The sequence below is a fragment of the Emys orbicularis genome, chromosome 1, assembly GCF_028017835.1.
Source record: "Emys orbicularis isolate rEmyOrb1 chromosome 1, rEmyOrb1.hap1, whole genome shotgun sequence".
Taxonomy (NCBI): Eukaryota; Metazoa; Chordata; order Testudines; family Emydidae; genus Emys; species Emys orbicularis.
Genome location: NC_088683.1, coordinates 207,080,709 through 207,108,397, shown reverse-complemented (window position 1 = coordinate 207,108,397; position 27,689 = coordinate 207,080,709). Strand labels below are relative to the sequence as shown.

The 27,689-nt window shown below is 42.8% G+C and overlaps 1 protein-coding gene across 1 annotated transcript in view; it reads left to right on the top strand.

Moving 5' to 3' along the window:
• The window catches only part of DSCAM (DS cell adhesion molecule), a 554,872-nt gene that overhangs the window by 392,026 nt on the left and 135,157 nt on the right, over positions 1-27,689 (top strand). The gene's annotated exons all lie outside the window — the stretch shown is intronic.

Here is a 27,689-nt window from a genome sequence, read left to right as displayed (position 1 = left end):
AAAGAAATCCTTTTGAGATTTGGAAAATCACATGGATAACATTTAAAACACTAATATTCTAGTTCACACCTCTGTACTACTTGTTTCTAGCTGAGTCCAGAAGGGGAAGTGCCAAAACAGTATGAAAGCATGTTCTTGCAATATTTCTATCCTTACCAGAAGTAGTAAACATAGGAATTTAGGAACCCAGATACTATGCTGATGAGCACGGTATAAAAACCTGTGTAGGATAGAATAGAATTCTTGACAAGTGACTCATTTTCATAAGATTTCCAGCCTAATTTTCAGATGATTGGATATGATTAAGATAATGATCCAAATTTTGGTGGTTGTTTTTTTCTGAACTGAAGTTCCAAACCTTTAATGTTTTCTGCAAAACTCCTGCTTATTTAGGTTTACAGCATTGCAGTTGCCAGCTAGGTCTGCCTGATACATACAATACATTTCCATTGGCCTTTTTTTCACCTCCTTCCCTCAAAGGTCAAGTCTCTACAAGGAACACAACCTAATTCAAGAACCCAGCAGGAGCCTGCTGAGAAAGGGAAGAGACTTGGAAAAATACTGTGTATGGTATTACAGGCTTTTGTTCTGGCCAAAGCCAAGGCAAGGAACATGAGCTCCAGATAGACAGGTAGAAGGGATTGAGATTTGTGAAAGATTAGAACACAGAAGATGGCAGAACTGACAATAGGCGTTGGGTGAGTTACTGGAGCTGCCAGCAACTTTGCAGGCTTTTGGAAAGAGAATCAAAGAGTTATTATTTGTTAGCAGCAGTATTAAAAATGTATTGAATTGACAGAACTGAGCAGGCTTTTCCTTTCGTCCCTGCTGTGGATAAGCCTGAATTTTTTTAATTATTTTTTTACAGCTCTCTACAGGTCAACTTTCTAATGAGCTGCTCATGTAGATCAAGCTCTGAACTGTCTGACTCTTGGCTGATGCCACACTCATACAAAGCAACTGAATTAAATATACAGTATTAATATTGGTACATTTTGGGCTCTAAGCCCACAGATCTTCATGAAGTTTCCAGATGTGCCCTGGAGAAAGCATTGCTTCATCAGACTCTGAGTCTTTGGCAAACATAATGTTAAAATTTTGTTTCTTCTAGTTATGGGTCCATTTCTAAAAGGCAACAAGCACCTACTGCTTTACTTTTTTCCAGTGAAAATTCTTTACTGCCCAGATAATGAGGACTTCCTCTTAGGATGACTTCAGTTGCTGTTATGAGTGCTCCGCACATCAGTAAATCAGGCTTTCAAGCTGGGCACCTAGAAAATGAGGAACACACAGTTAGTGACCACCTGCCAAAATGTTGGTTTAAACAACTTGCCCAATGTAATATAGAAACGCTGTGGCAGAAGATAGACTAGGACTAAATTATCCTGTGTGGTTTCCACATGCCTTAACCACAAAACCATCCTTTGTCTTCCTGCACTTCTTTGTCTTATTCAGTGTATAGCCATGAATTTCTCAAGTAAAAGAGACAGGAATCCTACAAATAGCCTCATTTACTACCTACCCCTAAATCATTGCCTGAACACTGTCCATCCTGCAAACTAAATGAGGCAGGGTTTCTGTGAAAGAAACAGTATGTGATCATTAAATTAAAGATTGTATCATACTGCGTAGGCACAAGGGGGCTGAATTAAGGTTTCCCAGGAAGCCTAAATTCTGTCATTTCCCTGTGTTTGAGTGCTGGACTTTGCAAACCAAAAAAATGTTCATTTGATGTATGGTTTCTGTATGTATTAAAGAGCCACTTGTGGCTCCCGAGCCTCAGTCTGAGTATCCCTGCCATAATTAGTTTGAACTGCTGTTCTAGGAAGTGCAGCTGTCCAAAAATGAATGGAATTTTAGGGAAAATTTTCACAAAAATATTGTCTGGCTTTTCATATCAATTCAAAATTTCAACAAACAGTTTTTCAGTTAATTTTGTAATTTCCCAATCAACTGTAACTAGGATTACAGGAATCTTACGTATAAAATAGGATTTATATTGCATGAGTAAGGCAAGGAAGATTTGGACAATATAGAATTAAATGATATCTCTCACTGCTCGTTTCCCTAGCATGATGCATAGCTTTATTCCTTTCTCCAGTTCTGCCACATTTTTCTAAATGCCTTCATTTGGTGGTGCTTTTTCTTGTTAGTTATAGAAAGATATTCGTTGTTAGTTACTGCAGGGTGCAGGGTGGAGATTTAAAACAAATACACTATGCTCTGCTTATCATGCAATCCGTATTAGATAAGCAGCTTTTGTCAGATAATAAATATTCTTTGTAAGAGGGTTTCTGTAATTCTAAGTAGATTTACTCTAATGGGCTACATCAGTCGCCATGTGTCAGAGTATTAATATGGACCACCTAGGGAATTGGTAGCTCTGGAGATTGATAATGGAATAAGTAGACTTTTCCTTCTAGGACACCAGTTTGAATCGGACTAGATTAGTGTGAATGAAAATATCTAACAATTGTTTGGTGCTCTCAGTCCAGTTTTCGAGTAAACAGGTTTCCGCATAACAAAGCTAACTGTTACAGTCAGTTCCCCAGTTGACATGTTAAACAGGGAGGCTTAGAACTGATTCAATTTGGATACCCAAAAACACTTTGGCAGCGGATGGACTGTACAAGTAATAGCTGAGAGGCATTAGCAAGGAGGTATGGGGAAAACTTGTATTGCTGCTGTCCATGTTGTAACTGTTGAATTAATAAACAGAACATGTTTGTCTCCTGATGAATAAATAGAAGATGTGTGCCTCAGTCAAGAGGTGGTGATAATGACAATCTTTATCAACGAAGTATTCACTCCATACACACTTGACAGACAACACAGGAGACCAACATCTTCTGTTTCTTGACTGAACAAGTTCAATATGAGCAATGGCAGAACTTTCCCCAAGCAACCAATTGATAGACACCCCTTGCCCCCCAAGAAATGCCTTTCTTGACAGTCTTTTCAACTATTGCTCTGACTCCTGTTTTTGAACCAGGCTATTTGATAAGGTTATGGCAAGGCACCTGTAGTATTAACTCAAGTACTGTGACTTTCTTGAGTACTTTCATTCTGGCTTTAATGCCATCTCCATGCCCTATATGGGCCTAGTCAATTTGGTTGGTGATGTCTTACTACAATGATGAATAGAGCTGATGTTCATACCAATTCTTTTAGGTCATCATCAGCCGTTGTTATGATGAATCACTTTGAGCTGACCCACTTGGAGACACCGGCTGACGTGAACAGCATCATTTTTGAGTGGCTCAGCATCTTTTGGAAAGTGTCCAGACAGTTCAGGATTGGGGTTCTGGAGTTGAGCTAGTCATTTTTTTTTATTATTTTGATTAATTCTATTAAAATGTAGATGACAACTGTAAAGAGACAAATTTAACAACATTTTCATGACACTCTTTCATTGTTTTTTTCTAGCAGGTCTATGCCTAAGCCAGCTGGGTGCTTTCAAGGAAATCCTGTGTTTCATGAAAGCAGACTCATGCTGCTGTATCAGAGATCCTATCTCAGTCTAAAAAACTGAGGGAATGCATATACAAAAAGACTGTCTGTAAAAGCTGCTCCCCACTTTACATATTTAACACGCAACCTGAAAAGCAGGGAAATGAAAAGTTAAGGCACCTAACAGTGCAGTCTATCTGTTCTTCCACCCTGAGACACAAACCTCACCATTAGCACAACCACCATACACAACAGCCATTGCATCACACTGTCAAATCTGCTCCATTAGGCACGACAGCCTTCCAGTACCCTGGGGGAAGTTTGGCCAGATACAGGGGTGTTGGTGGGAGTTTGGCCAGAGCAAAGTTTTGCATTGACTAGACTGGATCAGCCACTCATCTTGCAGTGTTGTCCCTAGACCAGTGCTGAGGTGTGGGTTTTGTACACACAACGGGTAGACCCATTTTGTGGGTGCAATTGAGATGGCAAATATGGATAATTTGATTAAAAGTCATGCTAAAATATAGTCCTCATTTAACATAATACTGTAGCGGGTGGCTTAGCTTGATTTATTATTTCAGTACCTATTGCAAAGTGTGTGTTAACCCATGCTGGGTGACATAACTTAATTCTTACTTTGCATGCAGCTACGATATCCCTATTGCCATTCTTGTTCACTGCACATTGACGTATTTGTGGAAGTGGAGGTGTTTCCATTCATTTAAAGCAAAACATTAAAGGAAACTATAAACCAAACGAATGAAGATCTTCATAGATTTTATGAAATGTGCCAGTCAGTGGTGGTAAAAAGGGGTCTGGAATCTTTTACCATGTGTTTTGTCCATGAGATTGATAGCTATAATTTACTCCAGCCTGAAGCACTGGAATTTATTATGCCTTTCCTTAGCCCAGGGATAAACATGGTCTCCAGAGAAGTAGAAACATATTTCTTTTCAGAGTATGCTGAAAACAAAAAGCCTTATAATAATGGAAACACTAGGTATGGGCGTGATGGGGGATTCCTCTGTTCTTTTCAAGATATTTTAAATCCTTATTCCAAGTTATTTGACTCCATGAAAAACAGCTTTTAAAAAATCAGATCCTTTTGGTCCAAAGCATCAACTACGGCCCATGAGAATACAGCACAACCGAGGAGCAGTACAAACATGGCTTTGTGCTCCCCTGGTCCTCAAATGGCTGGACAGGTTAGTCCCTTAGGATAAGTCAGAGCAGCCATAAAGCTGCTTTAAGTTGCATCAACTTCCATTGGCCCCAAGGGCTTCATACAACAGCCAGATTGCAGCAGCATGTAGGGATGTCCAGGCCATGCCACTTTCCCCTGGGCTCAGGGAGGGTGTGAGTCATAGGATGTGTTGGCTTGATGCCACTGGAAGAGTTCATTGCACTGGGGGCAAACCTCTTATGGCTGGCTACACTGGCTTTATGGCTTCTTTGTGCTGTGAGTGTGGCAAAAAATGATGGCAGTGCAAGGATCTGGACCTGTAAATACCAAGTTCTGTATCGTCAATAGCAAAATTTGGCCATAGAGTTTGTATCTCTGTTGCCACGTATGTATGTAGTGGTCATCAGTACAGTGTCTGAGCACCTCTTGCTGTCTTGCTACTATTCTATTTTAGTTCTTACACCACGGCACGCCCATCACTACATCTGACACCTTTCATAAAATCGTTAAGGGAGGTGAGGGAGGTGACTAACATCTGTCAGATGTGGTTCATTCTTTTTTCCTTCCTTTCACAAGGAGGAAAATTCCATACAAAGTTGGATTTTTAAAATAACTTTAAAGCACTTTTATTGTGTAGATGCTGTGGTGTGAATTGAGGCAGTATATCTTGCACTTAGAATGGAAAGAGAGGAGGTTCTAGATGGAGCTGAGATGCTGTAGCCATTGGTTCTTGGACTGGTCCGCAAGAAAGCTCTCTCAGCCGCATAGAAGAACTCTTTGCAATGGTGCCTAAGGATCAGACCTGTCAACCACGGTCCTCATCCTAGAGCTTTAGGTGATCTTTTAGGTATCTTGGGCCCAACTCACTGACTGCCTTGAGGATAAAGACCTAGGCCTTAAATCTGACAGTGCACTGTACGTAGCCTGACTGTACAATACATGTAAAAAGCAAAAGGCTTCCCCACCTATCGCAAAGGGATAGGTAAGCCATTCTACGCCCTAACCCAGATTTAGGCAAACAAAGTGAGAGTTACCCTTTGTGGTCATCTGTTGCTTCCTCCTTTCTAGGTCACATACACACCCTCCAATAGATTCTATTAAATCATATTCAGTTAAGCAGTTTTAATTTACAACTGGCAAGAACTAGGTGGTTTTTATCCCTGTGGTTAATGCCACATTCACTTTTCATAGGTCTTCCTACATAAAATGGTGTACACACAGTAAATACAGCTACCTACCTGTCTGCTTTTAGACCAGGCAGCCTAGTTTTTCACTCCCTGAGCAGGTTCCCCACTCTTCATGAACATTTTCCTTTTACATACCAAAGTTCAGGGGTCTGTTTTCCCCTGCAGAAACTACTGACATTCCAACCAGCCATAGATGAACATATTGCTGAAAGAGGGCAAAACATCTAGTGGATTAGGATTCAAGTTTGGTGTTTTTGTTTGGCAGTGGATGATGCTAATACTCAGCCACAGAGCTGGTCCAAACACAGTCAGGATTCCTACCTGCCTGCCTAATTCCCCAAATGGTCTCTGGAGCAAAGGACAATCTTAAAGTTTTGATTGGAGAAGCAAGATAGATGCATGTTAATGTAAATACAATGTCTTCAGAACTTTGATTAGGTTTTCATTCAAACTAGAGATAATTCTACTGTCTTGCCTTCTCAGAAAGTTGTATTTATTGATATCATGAATCTCCTTGTTTTTGTCTAAATTAGACTCAGTGCTTCATTGTTTGTATGTACAACCATGCATATAGAGTGTGTGTGTGTATAAACACATCTTTCTATCTATATGCAGAGGAGCTCTATCTACTGTGTGTGCCATACGGTGTAGTTGTAGCCATGTTGTTTTCAGAATATTAGAGAGACAAGGCAGGTGAGGTAATATCTTTATTTTGCTGGGAGTACCTTTACCAGACCTGAGGAAGAGCTTTGTGTGGCTCAAAAGCTTGTCTCTCTCACCAGCATAAATTGGGCCAATAAAAGATATTACCTCACCCACCTTGTCTCTGTGTATGTACCACACACACAAATATATATTAATAGATATATCCTGCTTCTATTCTATTCTAGTTCTTATGCTGCAGCCATCACCATGGTATCAGATGCTATCTATCAATCTATGCACTAGAACTATAATTCATTCTGAAAAGGCAAAACAATACTAGACTGTTTGTACCAGAACTCTACTTTGTATACATCAGCAGATCGTATTTCATGGCTTTTTAGCTCAGAACTGTGCGGTTATACACCCAAGTCACTGTGCTTAAAAGTATACTTACTTGCATGAACGAGCAGTGAATGAAAACCATTAGTGTCCCAGCATGCATTGCTCAGCAGCACTCATTTTTGTTGTAGCTGGAGCTTCTTAGTGTGTTTCTGCTTCATTTAACCCCCTCAATACCTCAATTAGTGCCTGCTTCTCTTCCCCTGGGAGGGACATTTACACATGTCACTTCACAAGGCTCAAAAATCTAAAAAGCCCCTGAGAGCAGCATGGTTATAAAATATCTCCTGATTAAAAACTTGTGTTTTCCAAGGACTTTCTGCCCCTGTTTTGTTTAATTTGTAAACAGTTCTGGTTTTATCAAAGGACACAAACAGAAGATTTCAGGAATGGCAACTAATCAGAGAGTTTCAGAGTAGCAGCCGTGTTAGTCTGTATCCGCAAAAATAACAGGAGTACTTGTGGCACCTTAGAGACTAACAAATTTATTAGAGCATAAGCTTTCGTGGGCTACAACCCACTTCTTCGGATGCATATAGAGTGAACCATATATTGAGGAGATATATATACACACACATACAGAGAGCATGAACAGGTGGGAGTTGTCTTACCAACTCTGAGAGGCCAATTAAGTAAGAGAAAAAAAACTTTTGAAGTGATAATCAAGATGGTTCTTGATTATCACTTGATTATCACTTCAAAAGTTTTTTTTCTCTTACTTAATTGGCCTCTCAGAGTTGGTAAGACAACTCCCACCTGTTCATGCTCTCTGTATGTGTGTGTATATATATCTCCTCAATATATGGTTCACTCTATATGCATCCGAAGAAGTGGGTTGTAGCCCACGAAAGCTTATGCTCTAATAAATTTGTTAGTCTCTAAGGTGCCACAAGTACTCCTGTTATTTTAATCAGAGAGTAAATAGGAACTCTCCCCAATGACCCTAACAGCCTCTGCTGGTTTTTACTGATTTATAATCTGTAAAAGTAAGCCACAAAAATTTGAAAACTCAATGGGTCTAAAATTGTGGTAACAGATATATTATTATTTAACATTACAACCTGATGGTGTTTCAGTGCATGCACTGAACTTAACCTAGGATCAAAGCAAAGGAGAAAACATCCAGAATAATCTACTACTACTTTTAACTATTGTAACATTTCTATTGATCTGAGATTTAACTTTTGCACAGCAGATAATAAAGCTGATAAAAAAAGGGTCCAAGAAAATTTCCTCTTAGTGGATGAACATTTCAAATACCAATATATTTTTGAGAAATCCATCCTTTGTAGTGTAATAATAATGCTCATTAATTTCCCATGGAGAAGCTGGTCTTTGTCCAATTCTTCATGAATCATGCTAAAATAAAAATAACTGTTTATAAATCTCCAATTAGTTATTCTTCTTATTAGCTATTAGTCTAGCTTCGATGATATTTAGCTCACAAAGTCTCATATGATCTATCACAATTTCTCCCAAATTTCCTCAGGCTTTTACTATAATTCACTGCAGGGAACATAGCTGTCAACTTACTATTTTCCATTTTCCATTTTCATTTCTGTTGGTTATTCGGAAGTGTGGGGATTGTACACACATGGCAATGCAGAATCAAGTCACATTCATTTCAGAACTATGTTAGATGAGAGAAAGAATGAAAAATATAAGCACTGTTAGTCTCTGGTATGTTATTTGCAGACAGCAGTCTGCAGTGTACCAACATAAAATGAGTGCAAGAAAAAGCTCAGGAAAAGGGAAAGTCTTGCCTGTAGTGTATTGAGAGAAAAAAACCTTGTTATTAATGTGTCTTTTGGTTAAAATTCATAGTTGCCATGCAAAATAAATCAACTCCTTTTCCTATAATCTGACCTGAAACTGCTTCTGGGTGAATAAGATATGAACCCTAAATGTTCAAGCCTTTACCCTGACACATTCAATCATATCATGAGGCTCCGGAGAAGCCGCCTAGTGTTCGAAACATTGTCATTCTTTTTAAAGCTTAGCATTAAATAAGGCCTTTTCTAGTTTGGAAACACATGTGTGAGTAATACTTTTTATCAAGTAACTTCATTATACAACTGTAGTAAGCCACCAGAGATGATATTTAAGAATGTGCTGCATGCTTATTAATTCCAGGCTGAAGAAATAATTTCATTCATAAGGATTAAGGTTACCCAGTAATCAGGCCCTAACGCTGCAGTTTTTACATATCATAAAGTTTTGGGTAAGAAAAATGTTTTGATCTGGGGATTGCAAGGTCACTGACAAGAACTCTATTTGTGTTTACAATTTTAGTTTATTATTTATATGCTGCTATTAAAATGCTGGATGCTGTATAAACAAATATGAAGACAAGATCCCTCCTGTGTTTTTATCTTTCATCCAACATGCCACTGTTTCTCAACAAGTATTACTTTCAGACAACTGTCCTGCTAGTAGAGAAAACATTTAATGAAACCTAAATGAGTTGCAAGACAACTGTCAATTAACAAGTGCTGTTACACATGTAAATATAAGGTTGAAAGGCCTTATTTTGTGCCAGGTTTGATTGTTTAAAAAAATAAGCTAACTAGCTGGCCTGAACTAATTTCATACACATTGCAAAATATCCTGCATTTCAGTGCAGTACTCTAAACTAAAGCTGAGTGAATAATTCATACTGAATAATTAATTCATCAGAAACAACAAGGAGTCTGGTGGCACCTTAAAGACTAACAGATTTATTTGGGCATAAGCTTTCGTGGGTAAAAACCTCACTTCTTTGGATGCATCCCACGAAAGCTTATGCCCAAATAAATCTGTTAGTCTTTAAAGTGCCACCAGACTCCTTGTTGTTTTTGTAGATACAGACTAACACGGTTACCCCCTGATACTTAATTCATCAGACTCCCCCTCATTTTCTGTTTGCACAGTGTTCATGAACAGATTGCAAAATTTTCATTTATTTGTTTGAAATTATCTGTAATGTCTTCCCCTTGTATTAATACCTCACTAACAGTTCATTCCAAAATATTTGCTATTTGAACTTTGAAATTCATACCACATTAATTAGTTACATAAGTCACCTCGCATTGCTTCTATTCATCAAATAGATTACTTATATCGTGAATTCAGGATGATTCCAAACACGATAATAAAATATACAATGTAAAATTCCGTTCCAACAACTATTCAAATATTTGAGCTTAGAATTTTCTTTTTGCAAGTATTTGTGCCAAAAAGCTTGATTTTCAGTATTCATGACAAGCAAATACGAAAGGATCTCAAAAAGTAGTCACACTGAAATTCATTTTCAAATTTGAATAAATACTAATAGAAAATGCTTTCCATTATTTGCTCAGCTCCACTGTAAGCCATTGCTTCCATTAGAAATAGCACTATTTACAGAAGAATTGGCGAGATACGATATGGCTGATTTTTCTAATTTATTTCTGAGAATGAATTTAGTGTTCTTAAAAGTGAGTGATTAATATAGTATTAATATGTAGAGCCCTGCGCAGATACAAAATTTGTATCTGCATCTGATCCATGATCTGCAAACATGATCCATGGATAGCCACATCCACGGATATAAAGCTGATATCCACAGATTTGCAGGGCTCGATTAATATGAACCAGCCACATTGCTATCTTTCTCACACAGCTCTGTCATCAGTCATGACAGGCAACGTTATTTCTGTTCTAGGCCTGGGCGTCTCCGGAGTTGTCAAATGATGTGAACTAAGATGAGACGAGTATCTTCACTTGTTGTATAGGCCCTGATCCAGCAATCCATGTAAGCATACGCTTACCTTTAAGCACTTGAGTAGTTCCATTGACTTTAAGTTCTTTGCTAGATAGGGGTCAGTGTATGTATTTGAATTCAGGTCTCTAAAAGATGGAAGCTAATGTATTAAACTTAGCCTCTACCAACAGGGAAATTTGAAATTAAATGGCAAATTGTAATGGTTTACCAGTAGGATATTATAGGTTTATTTGTATTTGAAAGGAAATTAGTTAATGGGAATCAATAAAATAGATATGGGCAAACCAGTTGATCTAGTTTTGGTTTTAGCTAAACTATTTAGAAACTGTGAACTTTCTTCCTGAAGTTTAAATTCTTTTATTTTTAAGGGTGTTTCAGTTTTGAAAAAAACATGTTTTTTTCCTAGCTAAAGTGAAATCTGCTGTATGTGTTATCACTAGGAAAGCATTCGCTATACCCTGAGGGTTTCCTGCATACACTTTAAATACTACATTTATTTTTTCATTCACATTTTTTCTTTTCTGCTTCATGCTAAATTGTTCATATTATTATAGTTACAGAAGTACATAGAAACTCCTGTGACTGGTTCCCCCCGGGGTGCCACCTGGAACTGGGGTACCACTGAGCCCCTTGACCCACCAGCCTGGGCTCCCTCTCACACTGTGCTGCTGTGACAAGCTACAAAGCCTTCCAGCCTGCACTTTCACCAGCACACATACAGGTAGGGACACACCCAACTGCAGTTACAAGAAAGCTCTCTGACCAGCCCCTGCATGGGAAAGCTACTCCCAGCTCCTCAGGCACTCCCCCTCTCTGGAGTATAAACCCCAAATTATACTGTCTTGCGCTGCACAGGGAGCCATACAGCGTAAATTCATAAAATTCGCTCCCTCCCTCAATGTGGAGAGGAATATGCAACAGCCTTCTGCCCCTGAGTTATGGTTTCCACACACTAGTTTAGATAAAGCAAAAACAAGTTTATTAAATGTAGGGTTACCATTCGTCCGGATTCCCCCGGACATGTCCGGCTTTTAGAGTTAAAAATAGCGTCTGGGGGGAATTTGTAAATGTACGGACTTCCGCCCCCCCCATGCAGAGCGCGCGCGGCTGACAGGGCAGCCGGCCGGATGGTGCCACTTACATGGGGCTCCGACAGCCAGAGAGAGCCCCTCCTCTGCTTCCCCCTCCTCTCCCCTGCAGCTGAGAGCACTCCCTCCCTGCATTCGCAGATCACCAGCCAGCCGTTCGCACTGGCAGTCTGGAGCTCCTCCCCCTGCTCCTCCTCCCCAGCACGCTGGTCTGAGCGGCAGGGTAAGGGGGCCAGGGGGTCGGAGAAGGGGCAGGGAGGTTCTGGAGTGGGCAGTCAAGAGACAGGGAGTGGGGGGGGGGTCGGGAGTGCGGGGGGGGGCTTTCTGGGGGGTGTGGATAAGGTTTTGGGCAGTCAGGGTACAGGTAGGGGGTAGGGTCCGGGGGGGCAGTTAGGGTGGGGGGGTCTCAGGAGGGGGCAGTTAGGGGACAAGGAACAGGGAGGCTTAGGTAGGGGGTGGGGTTCTGGAGGGCAGTTAAGAGCAGGGGTCCCAGGAGGGGTGGTCAGGGGACAAGGAGCGGGGGGGGGGTTGGGAGTTCTGGAGGGGGCTGTCAGGGGGTGAGGAGTGGTTGGATGGGGCGTGGGAGTCCCAGGGGTCTGTCTGGGGGTGTGGATAAGGGTTGGGGCAGTCAAGGGACAGGTAGGGGGTAGGGTACTAGGGGGCCAGTTAGGATGGGGGGAGGGTCTCAGGAGGGGGCAGTCAGGGGACAAGAGGCAGGGAGGCTTAGGTAGGGGGTGGAGTCCTGGGGGGCAGTTAGGGGCAGGGGTCCCAGGAGGGGTCAGTCAGGGGACAAGGAGCGGGGGGAGGATTGGGGGTTCTGAGGGGGGCGGGAAGTGGGAGGGGCAGGGGCGGGGCTAGGGCAGGACAGGGGCGGGGCTAGGGCGGGGCTCCTCCCATCCTCTTTTTTACTTGCTGAAATATGGTAACCCTAATTAAATGATTATAAGTGATAGCAAACATATCAAAGCAAATTACCTAGCAAATAAACAAAAAATGCAAACTAAACTTAATATACTAAATAGATTTGATATTAATAGCAGATTCTCACCCTAAGAGATGATAAAAGGAGGCTGCAGATGCTTAAGGGGCAAGGGATTCTTAAGGGGCATATTAAAAGGCTTTACAGCTTGGAAGCCCATATGCTAAAAATCCCTTTAGCCTGGGTCCAGCACTTCCCCCAGTTCAGCCTTTTTTCCTGAGGTGTTTCCAGGAGTCTTCTTGGGTGAGGAGTGAAGAATACCAGATGATGTCACTACCGGCCTTATATAGCTTTAGTATACGGCAGGAACCCCTTGTTTCAAAGTTTGGTTCCCAGACTGGTCTTTTGAAAAACACTGACATCCCAAGATGGAGTCTAGAGACATGTGGTCTCATCACATGTCCTTGTAGAGTCATAGCAGTCATCACTCACAGGCTATCTGGAGCATTCACAGGAAGGCTCACCATGTGGGAGAGAAGTTTCTCCTAAGGCCAATTGTTTTTTCCTATTGGCCCATTGCCCCGAATAGGCCCCTCCACGCCCATCTAGACTGAAAACATCTTGTCTAGTGGACGTTACCCAGGTGTAACTACATTTGAAATACAGATATATAGTTAATATTTATAACTTCAGAAACAAAAACAATACATGCATACAAATAGGATAATCATATTCAGCAAATCATAATCTTTTCAATGACATCTCACATGACTTATCTTGCATAAAATACATCATAATTATGCTATAACTAGGGCCCTACAAAATTCACGACCATGAAAAATGCATCACGGACCGTGAAATCTGGTCTCCCTCCATGAAATCTGGTCTTTTGTGTGCTTTTACCCTATACTATACAGATTTCATGGGGAGACCAGCGTTTCTCAAATTGGGGGTCCTCACCCAAAAGGATGTTGCAGGGGGTGTCACAAGGTTATTTTAGGCGGGTCATAGTATTGCCACCCTCACTTCTGTGCTGCCTTCCAAGCGGGGCAGCTGGAGAGTGGCAGCTGTTGGCCAGGCACTCAGCTCTGAAGGCAGCACCGCACCAGCAGCAGTGTAGAAGTAAGGGTGGCAATACCTTACCATGCCACCCTTACTTCTGCACTGCTGCCTTCAGAGCTGGGTGACTGGAGAGTGGCGGCTGCTGACTGAGGGCCCAGTTCTGCAGGCAGCAGCGCAAAAGTAAGGGTGTCAATACCATACCATGCCATCCTTACTTCTGTGCTACTGCTGGTGGAGGCTCTGCCCTTAGAGCTGGGCTCCCGGCCAGCAGCTGTCACTTTCCAGCTGCCCAGCTCTGAAGGCACCAGCAGCAGTGCAGAAGTAAGGGTAGCAGAACCTCAACCCGTGAAATTACAATACCGTGAAATTTCAGATTTAAATAGCTGAACTCATGAAATTTATGATTTTTAAATTCCTATGACAGTGAAATTGACCAAAATGGACTGTGAATTTGGTAAGGCCCTAGCTATCACCATATCATAATAACATCACTGTGAAGAATATGGGGTGCTGGGTCACAACACCAACCAAGCTCAGGACCCCAGTGTGCTAGAAGTTGTACAGACAAAGAGTGACAGGACCTGCTCTGAAGAGCTAAATAGACAAGAGTGGGAGAAGAAACAGAGGTGAAATGACCTGCCAAAGGTCACATAGCAGGTCAGTGAGAGCACCAGGAATAGAACCCACATCTTCTGAGACAGCAGTCTATCATCATATCTACTAGACCATACTGCTACTCGAGTTCCCTTTGTATTTATTTTTTAACTCTGCTTGTTATCTGCTATATTTGCCGCTTCATTTTTCCAATGGGTTGTTTTCTCATTGGACCCTCTCTCCTTCTTTGTTTTCATCACCTCACTTAAGCAGAACTTGAATCCATGCAATGTTTGGATTTGACTCAAACCTTTGAACACTTTTAAATAGGGTGACCGTATTTCTCTATGCTGAATATGGGACACCTGGTAAAAGTACTCGTATTCAAGCGAGTTCAAAGGCAATCAATCGTACAAATGTTCAAATTAACATCAAGTTGACTGAGCCCCTGTTAAAAAGAAATACTGAGTAGTTGAATTCTTTTCATTTACCTTCTTATCTTTAAGGCTTTAGGGTTCACATAGTGAAGGGTGACACACACACCCCTAACACCCACCCACCCACACACACACACACACGGGGAGGGGTGACACACACACACTCCCATATACCTCTCTCACACGGCGGGGTGATTGACCAATCTGACCCTCCCTGCCTGGAGCTCTCCACCCTCCATACCTGGCTGGGCTCCTGGGATGGACCTGCCTCTCCTGGTATGTGGCACCACATCTTCCTAAGGCAACACATGGGGAGGGGGCAGCATGCAGGGTCACATGCCCCCCCTCCCCAGATTTCTGCCAGGGTTCACACCAGAATATGGGCAGCAGCAGACTTTTGGCACTGTGCGAGAGGGAAGGGATAGGAGCTACTTCCAGACGCAGGGGAGGGGGGAAGGCATGACCTGGCCTGTGTCTTTGCAGAGCTCATCTCTTCCTTCTCCCCCGCAGCCCCCCACCGCTCCCATGTGGCTGGAAGCAGCTTGTCACTTCCTGCGCATACAGTGTCACAAGGCACCTAACACCTCCAGGCTGCTGCTGGCCACCAACATAACCCTGCTGCCTCCTGTCCCCCGGTTACAGCACGAGCAGGAAGGGGTTAAGCCCTAAGGATGCATTGTGCACCAGGGCCCAGGGAACCTGTCTGCAGGGGCTTCAGTGAACCCAGCCACAGAGGTGGCTCAGCAGAGGAGGGTGCCTAGAGGACGGAGCAGCCCTGCGCTCCCTGGGGGCAGAACCCAGGGCAGGGTGGGTGGGTGAAGAGGGTGCTAAGCCCCTGCCTGGGGGGCTGCTGTGGAGCCTGCAGGGTCAGGGCGTGAACAGGCTGGAAATTGCTTCCCCCTGCACTCCAGAGCTTAGCTAAGGGGCAGAGAGGCTTCCCCGTGCCAGCGCTGTGTGGGGATTTGGCACATGCAGGGCTCAGCTCCTCCTGGCCAGCGCCCCAGGCCAGAGGGTCTTGGGCTTTCCCGGTGCGCCATCCCAGCCAGAGGCAGTGGGGGAAGGCAGGAGCCTGCCGGCCAGGCTGTAAGTGAGCTGAGCATGCTGACCAGGGGCTGGTTCTCTGCACAGTGCTGGGAATGGGACGTGTCCTGCTGCAGGGGATATGGAGGAGCTACAGGGCTGGGGAGGGGCAAAGCAGAGAGAGGTCAGTGAGAGGGGAAGCATGTAAATGGCCAATGGGTGGGCAGCAGAGGCAACACATAACCAGCCACTGCCTGGTGCCTGGCCGCACTCATCGACCACCACAGATTGCAGCACGCAGCCAGTGCCAGCCAGAAACAGGATAGGGGGGGTACGACCCTGCTGGCCAAGAGTCAGCACGCAGTGGGGACTGAGCTGACGGACCAGCAGGGGGAGCGGCCGGCCCTGCATGCTGCATCTTCGCCCCAGCCTTGCACACCCACCCCCATCATAGGCCACTGGGCCGGCCCCTCATTGGGTGGCTGGCGAGCAGGGATCTGGCCAGCAGCAGGACCCACCAGTACTGATGTGGGGGAGACAGAAAATACAGGACAATTTGCCCGTTTTAAAGAAAAAGTCAGACACCTGCAGGAGGGCTTAAATATGGGACTGTCCCTTTAAAAACGGGACATATGGTCACCCTAGTTTTAAAGATGGTTTGGAATTGGGCAAACCACATTTGCCCCTTCACCCTACTATAGAGAGCCTGCCAGTGCTATCGTCCCATCAACAGTTCTTTCTTCAGCTTCTAGGAATCCTGGGGAATATAGCACCTATTTGCTGCCTGGAGGCTCACTATAGTGGTAATTATTCATTATATGTTCAGAGAGAGGGTATTTTTAACATTTTTCTTCCTTGGTGGATGTTTTTAACAAACTGGTTGAACTCAGCTAAAAACAGAAAAAATGAAAAAACTCACAACGTTGCAAATTTCTTATAAAGGGATTTTCAGTGGAATTCACACCAGGTTCACTTCAGTTTATTAATGCCTTGTGATGGGTGAATCTAAAAAGATTGAGAAGTTTGGCTCAGATGGTTATCTCAAGCTTATCCTAACTTATTGGAGCCTCCTTGGTGTGGAATAAGAATAGCTTTTCTAACGGTAAATCAATACGTCCAATTTCAGTTCCTGATGAAATAATAAGTGCAGTGGTGGACAAACATTAAAGAGAGGAAATAAAGGCAAGTTAACAAACTTTACTGAAACTCAGTAAAGGTCCAGGTTCAGTTTAGTTCGAGATTTAGGTGTAAGGTGACTGCACAAGCTCTTATTTTATGTGAATCAATTCAACAGTTCTTACCTGTTCTACTGAATTCTGCACCTTGATTTTTGGATGGGGAAGTTAGCAATCTCTACCAGTGAAGTTATTCCCTACAATGTCCACTTAAGGAAGGGGAAGATAACTGGTTGACATGTAAAAAATTTAATCATCATCCTTCCAGGCCGAAGACCAGCTTTAAATACAGAACCCTCACTACATACAAACCAGTAGATCTGGGCTCACATTGCAAAATTCAGATCTTGAAGATATGAACTGTCATACTGGCTCAGACCTATGGTCTATATAGTCCACAATCCTATCTTCAACAGGGGTCAGCATAGCAACAGGTACTATGCAAAGAACCCCCCAGAAGGCAGATGTGGGGCAATCTGGCCCCCAGGGAAGCCGCCTCCTAAATCCTAATAACTGGAGATGGTTAAGCCCTGAATCATGATGCTTTATATCCCTTCCAAAACACTTTAGAAGTAAGTATTTACTGCTACAACTATGACTTCTTGTTGTTCATATAAATGTTCTTGTTTGAATCTTACTAAATTTTGACCTTGATGACATGCTGTGGGAGTTTGTTCCACAGTCTATTTATCTTAATCTGAATGTTCCTAATGTCAGAAGTTGTTTGGATTCGGCACATTTCTTATGCCAATAAAGCCAAAATGGTGAAGTAAATTCTACTGAGAAATATATTTTATTGATTTTATTAAATAGATTGTTCAAGATGGTTTGTTAATAAAGAACCAAGATATTTAATTAGGCTATTTACACCACTTAACAATAGTTGGTTAAAGATAGAAGGAAAGAGAAACATGCAGTCTTAGGAATGTGGCTTTGATACCAGAAATCTTCTTTTGACATGGAGAGAATAAGAGGAGAGTCTTGGAGAGTTTATGGGTTAGGATCATTGCAAATAGATTGTGGAGAGTAAGAAATCAGCTCTGGAAGGAAAGGAAATATGTAGCTGTACGAGTCCTTGCTATGGCAATGAAGAGTCAGTGCTGACGACTGTGTTAGAGGAAACGGAGGCTAAGGAGGGATAAAGTTGTCAGTAAAGAATAAAATGATTTCTTCTTATATAATTTTTCTAGTGTCCTTTCTAAGAAAGTTTGCTTGAATATTTGTTTCTTATTTACTTGTCACACACACAGCCCTGGTAACACTCCCTCTGCTGGACACTCACCGGACTGCTGTGTTTGGGTCCCTATAGACCAGGGGTCGGCAACCTTTGAGAAGTGGTGTGCCAAGTCTTCCGTAATTTAAGGTTTCATGTGCCAAAATAAATTTTACATTTACAGGGGCCCCTGACAGAACCCCAGACTGGCAGCGGGCTGAACGGGGCCGGCAGCAGGGACCCCGGCTGGCAGGGGCCGGTGGACGGAACCTCAGACCGGCAGCGGGCTGAGTGGCTCAGCGCGCTGCCGGTCTGGGGTTCTCTCCGCCGGCCCTGCCAGCTGGGGTCCCGTCCACCAGCCCCGCTCAGCCCGCTGTCGGCCTGGGGTTCCTTCCATCCAGGCTGGCAGTGAGCTGAGCGGGGCCGGAACCGCAGCTGGCAAGGAGCCGGTGGCCAGAACCCTACACCGGCAGCTGGCTGAGCGGGGCCGGTGGACGGAACCCCAGACTGGTGGCGGGCTGAAAGGCTCAGCCAGCTGACGGTCTGGAGTTCCGGCCGCCGGCTCCTGCCAGCCTGGGTCCTGGCCATCGGCCCCACTCAGCCCGCTGCCAGCCTAGGATTCCCTTCATCAAGGCAGGAAGGGGGCTGAGCGGGGCCGGCGGCCGGAACCCCGGCTGGCAGCAATGTGCCAGTAAAAATCGGCTTGCATGCCACCTTTGGCACGTGTGCCATAGGTTGCCGACCCCTGCTATAGACCCTTCTGTCCTTAAGCTTCCCTTGCTCTGAGTAGACTGTCACACTGTTTCTTTCCTTGGCCTCTCTGGCACAGGCCCTGTGTCTGTTACTGCTTAACAAAACAGGCCCAGATGGCCCAGCTGCCCCAGGACTTGCATGCTAACCCTCCAGTAGTTTCACCAAACCCTCTCCCAGAGCTGTATCCTTGTGCGCACTGTGGTTTTACCATTCAATTTTTTCAGGGACACATGATAGGTATAGCACATAACACACACAGGCTTTGCAAAGATTTCTAAACACAATTACTCTTTACATTAGCGAGCACAAAAGATACTCAGATCCAGAAGAAAAAAAGATACACAGATCCTATAAACATTTCCCTGCCTCGGTTCCCTCACCGCCCTGGAACATTCCTTGGGCTTAGGTCAGAGTCTTCTGCAGTGTTGATCCCTCTCCTGCAGTTCATAGTTTCTCCTCTGAATAGAGTGTCTCTCTCTGATCTTTCCAGTCAGTATCCCGCCACACATACTCTTCCCCCACACCATCCACTATTCAATGAGAGGCTCTCTCTTTTAGAACCTCCAATCCCTTTTGGCAGCTCATCAGGTGATCAAAGTCAGGTGATTCGTTGCTTAGTTACCTCACCCCTGAAGTTCAGACTTGAAAAACTGGTGTTCACTGAGTGGCAGCTATCTTTGTCCAAGGGTATTCCATCTGAATGTTCAATCATCAGAGGTTAATGACCATCTATTGTTAGCCATGTGCCAGGTGCAAGAATTTCTCCTATCTCCTGTGAGTTTTAGCTCAATATGGAGGCAAAAGACAACAGAGAAGGCAAACAGTCTCTGCATTCAAAATCGTTTTCAGTCTGACACAGAAACACAGAAGGTCCCCAATATCAACCAGAATTCATAAGTGGCACGTAGATAGACTCTCCCAAATCATCACAATTTTTTTATAAAGGAAAAAGGATAGATGGAGTTTGGTTTGGCATTGAAATATCAGTTAGTTAGCTGTTTGCTGGCACAGTTAAAACTAGAGAAATGAAAAAAGAACCCCAAACCAAATTTCCCTGAAGCTTGGGGAATTCAGATTCAGAGCCAAACTTGACATTTTTTGCAGCTGTACAGTGCTAAATTCTGCCTTTGCCACTAGCTCAATGTATGGGGCAATGTATAGTTGCCACAAAAGCAGATTGTGACTCAGACATGCAAATTGGTAGATGCAGTATCTGTGTTTCGTAACCACCCAATGTATTTTTAAGATTCTTATGTATACCTCAGATGTAAAATATCAGTTTTGGACTTTGAGTACTCATAGAAATATTAGTATTCTAGATTGCTGCACTCAAATTCTGAAAATATCAAAAGCTTTTTTTATTAAGCTGACCCTTTTGAGTTAAGCATTTAAAATACCCCCCTTTCATTCTGTAGGCCATATGAGATTTAATGTTTGAGTAATTAAATTCATGCAGCAAGTATTTAAATTACATTATTCTCAGACTTGTGTCCAGGACATTCTTGAACTACAACTCTGTAGTAGAGGGAGAGATACTTGTTATCAGTTTAAATGCTATTAGAGAAAATATTAATGAATTGAGATCAAATTTGGTGAGTAGTTTTACCTGAAAAAAATGGATTTTTTTCAAACAAGTCAAAATGGTTCATTTAGACCATTTTGAAATTAAATGTTTTGACTTTTCATTTTGAAACTTTTCATTTTGAAGTTTAGCTGTTTATTACAAAAAAAAGTTTTAAAAAAGCAGAAACAAAACAAAATGAAAAACATTTTTTTCCTTTGTTTCAAATAAAAAACACCCTAAAACAACAAAGCAAAATGAAAAACTGGGGGAAAAAAGGGGGGTTCTTGGTTTTGTTTCATTTTGGGTGTTTTTCAATCTGAAACAAACTTTGTTTTGTTTTGTTTTCATTTTGGTGAGAAAATAAAACAAATTAAGTTTAGAAACACTGGGAGTTTTTTTCAAATTTTTTGATTTGGCCCCTGAACCAAAAAATGAATGACACACAGAATCATAGAAATTGTAGGGCTGGAAGGCACCTCAAGAGGCGCCGAGTCAAGACCAAATAAACCTGGACCATCCCTGACAGGTGTTTGTCTAACCTATTCTTAAAAACCACCAGTGACAAGAATTCCGCAAACCCCCTTGAAAGCCTGTTCCAGAGTTTAACTATTCTTATAGTTAGAACGTTTTTCTTAATATCTCACCTAAATCTCCCTCATTGCAGATTAAGTCGATTACTTCATGTTCTACTTTCAGTGGACATGGACAATAATTGATCACTGTTGTTTTTATAAGAAATTTTTAACTTATTTGAAGACTGTTTTCAGCCCTCCGTCCCCCTCCCCCCGGTGGCCTCACCCCTCCTTCTTCATTTCTTAAAAGGCTAAACATGCCCAGTTTTTTTAACCTTTCCTCATTGGTCAGGTTTTCTAAACCGTTTATTATTATTTTTTGCTCTCGTCTAGACACTGACCTATTTGTCCACATCTTTCCTAAAGTGTGGCACCCAAAACTGGACACAGTACTCCAGCTGAGGCCTCACCAGTGCCAAGTAGAGTGTGACAATTACCTCTCGTGTCTTACATAAGACACACCTGTTAATACACCTCAGAATGATATGAGCCTTTTTTGCAACTGTATCACACTGTTGGCTCATATTCAGTTGTAACCCCAGATCCTTTTCAGCAGTACTACCACCTACCCAGTTATTCTCCTTTTTGCATTTGTGCCTATGATTTTTCCTTCTAAGTGGTAATACTTGGTACCAGGGCAGAGGTAGCTGCTTGATTCAATGGATGTACTATACTGTAATCAAGGGGGTCACCGATCACCCACGGAAGTTCCCTCTGCCCCAGCACCACAACCCTAATCCTGTCTCGATATGGAGGGGAAGCCCAGAGAGGGGGCTGCTGGAGAGTGACCTCACCCTGAAGTGGGGGCTCCTGTCCCGTGGGGCTGGGCTGGGCTCCCCACTCCAGCCATTGTGACCTGGCACACAGATTCACAGTGCCACTCAGGTTTGACCTGCTTGGTTTCATGGTGGGTGCAATTGAATCCATGCTACAGCTGCTTCTGCTTTGCACTTTTCTTTATTGAATTTCATCATGTTGATTTCAGACCAATTCTCTAATTTGTCAAGGTCACTTTGAATTCTAATCCTGTCCTCCAAAGTGCTTGCAATCCCTCCCAACTTGGTGTCACTTCCAAATTTTATAAGCATAATCGCCACTCCATTATCCAAGTCATTAATGAAAATACATTATAGTACTGGACCCAGGACAGACCATTGCGGGACTTCTGTGGATACATCCTCCCAATCTGACAGCATATCCTTGATAACTACTCTTTGAGTATGGTTTTTCAACCAGTTATGTGCCCACTTTATAGTAATTTCAGTTTAACCACATTTCCCTAATTTGCTTATGAGAATATTATGTGGGATTGTGTCAAAAGCCCTACTAAACTTAAGCTATATCACATCTACTGCTTCCCTTCCTATCCAGTAGGCCAGTAACCCTGCCAAAGAAGGAAATTAGGATGGCTTGACATGATTTTTTCTTGACAGATCCATGCTGGCTATTACTTATCATCCTATTATTCCCTAGGTGCTTACAAACTGGATTTTAATAAATTGTTTCAGTATCCAGGTATCAACGTTAGATTGTCTGATCTATAATTCCCCAGGTCCTCTTTTTTCCCCTTTTTACTAAATTCTACATCATGCTATAACTCTATTTGGGGACTATATCCCATACTTATCAGGGAATCAATCAACTAGATAATTTAATCGTTTTTTTCCATTGCTAGCTTCCATGATTAACCAAATTTGTGAATATTGAGTTCATACACTACTGTAGAAATACCAACTGAATATAGTTTACAACAAACAGAAAATGCTTGTGAACTTCTAAGCCCCATGCCCGCTCTGACTAAATTCAAAGGTGCAAGCTCAGGCACTTGGCGCTAGAACTTGTAAGCCACATTTTCAAAGGGCCTCCTTTTCATTTCCTACGACATGTAGTGCATAGGTGCAGCTGTCTGTCCAAAGTTGCAGGACCAGGGCCAAAATGTGCCAGTGCCCCCAGGTACACATATAAAACCTACCTTTGCGTCCATAAATTGGATAACTGTATATGCCTAATTTACTGATTTGTAAGTTTAGATGCAAATGGGTGCATGCCCCAAAAGCTGACCCTCTGTATATATGTCCTTCTTGATAGTTGGAAAGTCATGCTTTTGTGAAATAAATCAGCTGAGCAGTATTATATTTCGTGAGACTCCTGGAGAAATGGGGACCACAACTTATTTTTATGAAAGAAGGAATTCCTCTCAACTCAGTTTCCTCTTCCAAGTAATCTTTAATGTGGAACACTTCTCTGTAAAAAAGTTTATCAGGATTTAATATACAAACAGTTTTACAAGACATAGATAATCAGACTGCATAATGATGCCTGGTAAGTGCATCATATCTCAGAGAAAACCTTTCTAAGAATCCCTTCTGTAATTAGATCCAATTTTTAATTCTAACCCACAGCTCCATAACCCTGTTAATTATCAGATCCGTTTGTTATGGTTCAGAAACCCTTCTAACGGAAAGGGCTGCATCCTGACATATTGTCATATCCAAGCATCAATAGCTCTGACATGTGAAAAGGTCATGCCACCAAACATTAGCATTTCAAAACAGTAATTATAGTAATTCGTTTAAAAAAGGTTTCTTCTTCTGTCCACTAGCAGTGGCTTAGTCTGGAAGAAAAGACTGGAAAGGCCCCGAACCAAGTTGAGTGGCACTATTTTCTTTCTGAAATTGAGACCCACAAAAATGTAAATGAAACAAATTGACTATTTGCCTGACAGAAAGAGGCAGGCTCACCAGGCATAGAAGTGGAGAGAAGGGTACTGTGGAAGTAGCTCTGGATGTGAGAGGCTGGCAAGGAGTGTCCTCCCTCTACTTCTGCTCCCAGGCACCTCCAAGTAAAGGGCCTATTCGATTCAGAGGAAGGTGGTTCCGTTCAGCACACAGAGCTTTCAAACTTTTTCAGCGTGGGCCAGATCTTAACTGAGTGACAGACGTCCTTCCTATTCGCAATTGCCCAGGCCCCCTTTCCTCCCATCCATTACTGCATAACAACCCTACAGCAAGGGTTGACATGGAAAGGTACTAGTTGTGTTTTTAACTGCCTGAATGGCTGATAGTGGAGACCTGAAATCATTTCTTTAAGATTTTTTTTCTCTCATACGCTTTCTTTATGTTCTTCATATGAACATATTATCACAATAATATACTGTGTTTCTCCTATGCTCCCTCTCACCCCCCCCCCCCCCCGCACACACACACACGGAAGGTCTTTATTTTTTCATTACTTTCCAAGGCTTGGAGAGGGCTGAGGCAGTGAAGCAACATTTTTAGTCTCAGTCCAGAGCATCTGAAAGGGTTAATCCTTCGTCGCCTCTATCCACCGACACTCTTTATATCTGCCTGTCCTTATCCATTGAGTCATGTCCACACCCTTTTATCCACTGTTATTCCAAACACTGGATAGCAGGGTGTGACATTATTGACATAAACTGTGACCATATAGATCATTGTTGCAACCACTGTCATATATTTGCAGCAAATATTGTACAAAGGTTGTTGTTGAAAAGGTTATAATTTGCTGGTTTTGATTATGCTATCTGTATGTGTGTATCATTTTGTAGTAAAAGTTATGAATATTGGCTATGTACTTGTATCTCAATGTGTTTGATTTTAAGTAGCATTAGTGAAGCATTTGGTCAGCTTCTTGAGAAAGGAATCTACAGATTAAGTGCCCAGTCAAGAAACACTTAACTGACAATGGATTTTGGGAGACGCCAATCCACATCTGAGCTTTCCTGGGAACAGTTCAAAGTAACATGTAAACAATGCTTATGCTCTAATACATTTGTTAGTCTCTAAGGTGCCATAAGTACTCCTGTTCTTTTTGCGGATACAGACTAACATGGCTGCTACTCTGAAACATGTAAACAATGGCATCGGCCTGTAAAGAAATGAGTCATGCATGGACATGTGACTTGCCCATGTGACTCCAAACTCCATCTTGCTGCTGTAATTTTCCACAGTAAGAACAAAGGGGTGTCCTTCCACATGGCAGAGAATATAAAAGGCAGCTGCATCATCTCCATTTTGTCTTCAATCCTGCTTCTTACCTCTGGAGTAACTTTGCTACAAACTGAAGCTCTGAACAAATGACTGAATGACCCATCCAAGCTGTGGATGTACTCCAGAAACTTGATTTGAGCCTGCAGTTTATTCCATCACTTCTACAAGCCTGAATCAAGAACTTTGCCATTACTGCATGTAATTGATTCCATTTAACCAATTCTAACTCTCATTTATATTTCTTTCTTTTTATGAATAAACCTTTAGATTTTAGATTCTAAAGGATTGGCAACAGAGTGATTTGTGGGTAAGATTGGACTTATATATTGACCCGGGTCTGGGGCTTGGTCCTTTGGGATTGGGAGAACCTTTTTTCTTTTACTGGGGTGTTGGTTTTCATAAGCATTCATCCCCATAACGAGTGGCATTGGTGGTGATACTGGGAAACTGGAGTGTCTAAGGGAATTGCTTGTATGACTTCTGGTTAGCCAGTGGGGTGAGACCGAAGTCCCCTCTGTTTGGCTGATTTGGTATACCTTAATAATAAAGGAAACCCAGCTTTGGGCTGTAACTGCCCTGCTCTAAGCAATTTGTCCTGAATTGATACTCTCAGTTGTGTCCTGCCAGAGGCAGCATCATTACAATGGCGACACTCCTCATATCTGCCTGTCCTTATCATTGACACTCATGTCCACACCCTTTTATCCACTGTTATTCCAAACACTGGATAGCAGGGTGAGGCACAACATGGCACCATTTTTTATACCTTGTGCCTGTGGTAGCCTATCAGGAAACCCAAGGTCAGAGGACACATCTTCAAGATTGTACCCAAAATCCAATCTGTGGGCAAACCTACTTCCTGTCAGTGTAAAGATGGATGTGGCTCTCTTGAGCAGACTTACTTCAGTCCATTTCCTCAGATGGGGGCTGTTTTTTCACTCTGCTCAGCCAACAGCTTAATGATGGTAGCACCCAGAAGAAGGGAACACTTAGCCTGCCTGACTCCAAGATGAAGAAAAGGAAGCAGGATTTGCTCCTTTCCTGGGAAGAAGCAGGAGGCTTGTGGCTGGTTTATCAGACAGACAGAAGGACCTCAGCCGCGTCTCATTCTGATGCTGCAGCAGCAGCACAGGTCAGGCTGGGTTCTAATCACTGAATGGTTCTTTCTTCTCACCTGCCATGATCTCCATATAAACGGGGAGCCAGATGTGTGAGTGAATAAAGCACTTCTCCACTCCCTCAGGTGGCAATTCAGGGAGCAGAATCTAGGTGTATGTCTACACAGCATTTTGGAGATCACCTCCCGGCTGAAGTCAACCAACTTGGATTAGAGGGGCTCTTCCTAGCACTCTAAAAATATCTGTATAGAGAGCACTCTGAAGTTGTAGCTCAGGCTGGAGCAGGGCTCTGAAGCCCACACCCCTCCTTGACTCAGAGCCTGAGCTACAACTTAAAGTATTGTTTATACAGCTATTTTTAGAGCTCTAGCACAGGGGTTCTCAAACTGGGAGTCGGGACCCCTCAGGGGGTCGTGAGGTTATTACATGGGGGGTTGTGAGCTGTCAGCCTCCACCCCAAACCCCGCTTTGCCTCCAGGATTTATAATGGTGTTAAATATATAAACAAGTGTTTTTAATTTATAAGGGGGGGTCACACTCAGAGACTTGCTATGACGCCTGCTGTTGATGCAGGCTGGGTGGCTTGCTCCAAAATGCTGTGTAGAAAAGCCATAGGTGGTCAAGAGTGAGTGTAGTGTAGTGTGATATTCAGCAGCAGATCACAGCATTTGTGGCAGTGCTCACTTTTTGGCCAATGTGTGCGGTGGGGAGAGGCAGTGGCCCTGAGTTCATTCCAGAGTCCACTTCACAGGCTACATGTCTGATTGCTCCACGGCCCATCCTGGCCTGCTTTAGAGCATGTTGTTCAGAAACTTACATATACAATTGGACACAAAGCTGATGCCACACTGTTCCTCTGTGTGGCTCTGCTGCTTCTTTCTTGTGATCAGGCTACTGTCAAAATTTAGGAGTCTTCTAAATGTCAGTTACCTTCTGGCTCACGAGACCAGAACAAGCAGAGCAGAGAGACAGTGCAGTGCAGCAACCACAAACTAACCCAGCACTCGGTGTGCTTGTTGGTGAGTCACTCAGCTGTGGTTTACTTTATTGCATCACCCAGTGTCAAAAGAAGGCAGAGATTTCAGGGTCTGATTTTGTTGAAATGGTATTTTGAGAGGAGGTTCAGTTTTGGATTGGTCAGTTCTGAGCTGGTCTTTTTAAGGAACCGTGAGGGGAGGACATGCAGTAAAAGACTTCTGAGCACTACAGATAATTACATCTATGCCATAATGTAGATTTTGAAATGAAACTTGAAAATTGCATTTTCTTTATATAGATTGTGACAAAAGTAAGATTTTACAGCTTTTTTATTCTTCTTAGCCCTGTAGAGCCAACACAGCAGACACTTAGTGTGAATAGGCTGAAATCATGTCCAAACTGACTACTCAATATAGTAGGAGAAAATCAGGGTAGATATAGCATCAGCTTTATATATAAACATGTGCAGTACATATGATAATTACGGTATATACTGTGCATACATAGATCATAAGTTCCTCTATGCAGCCATCTGTCTCTTGTGTTTTTGTACAGCTCCTAGCTTAATGGGGCTCTGATC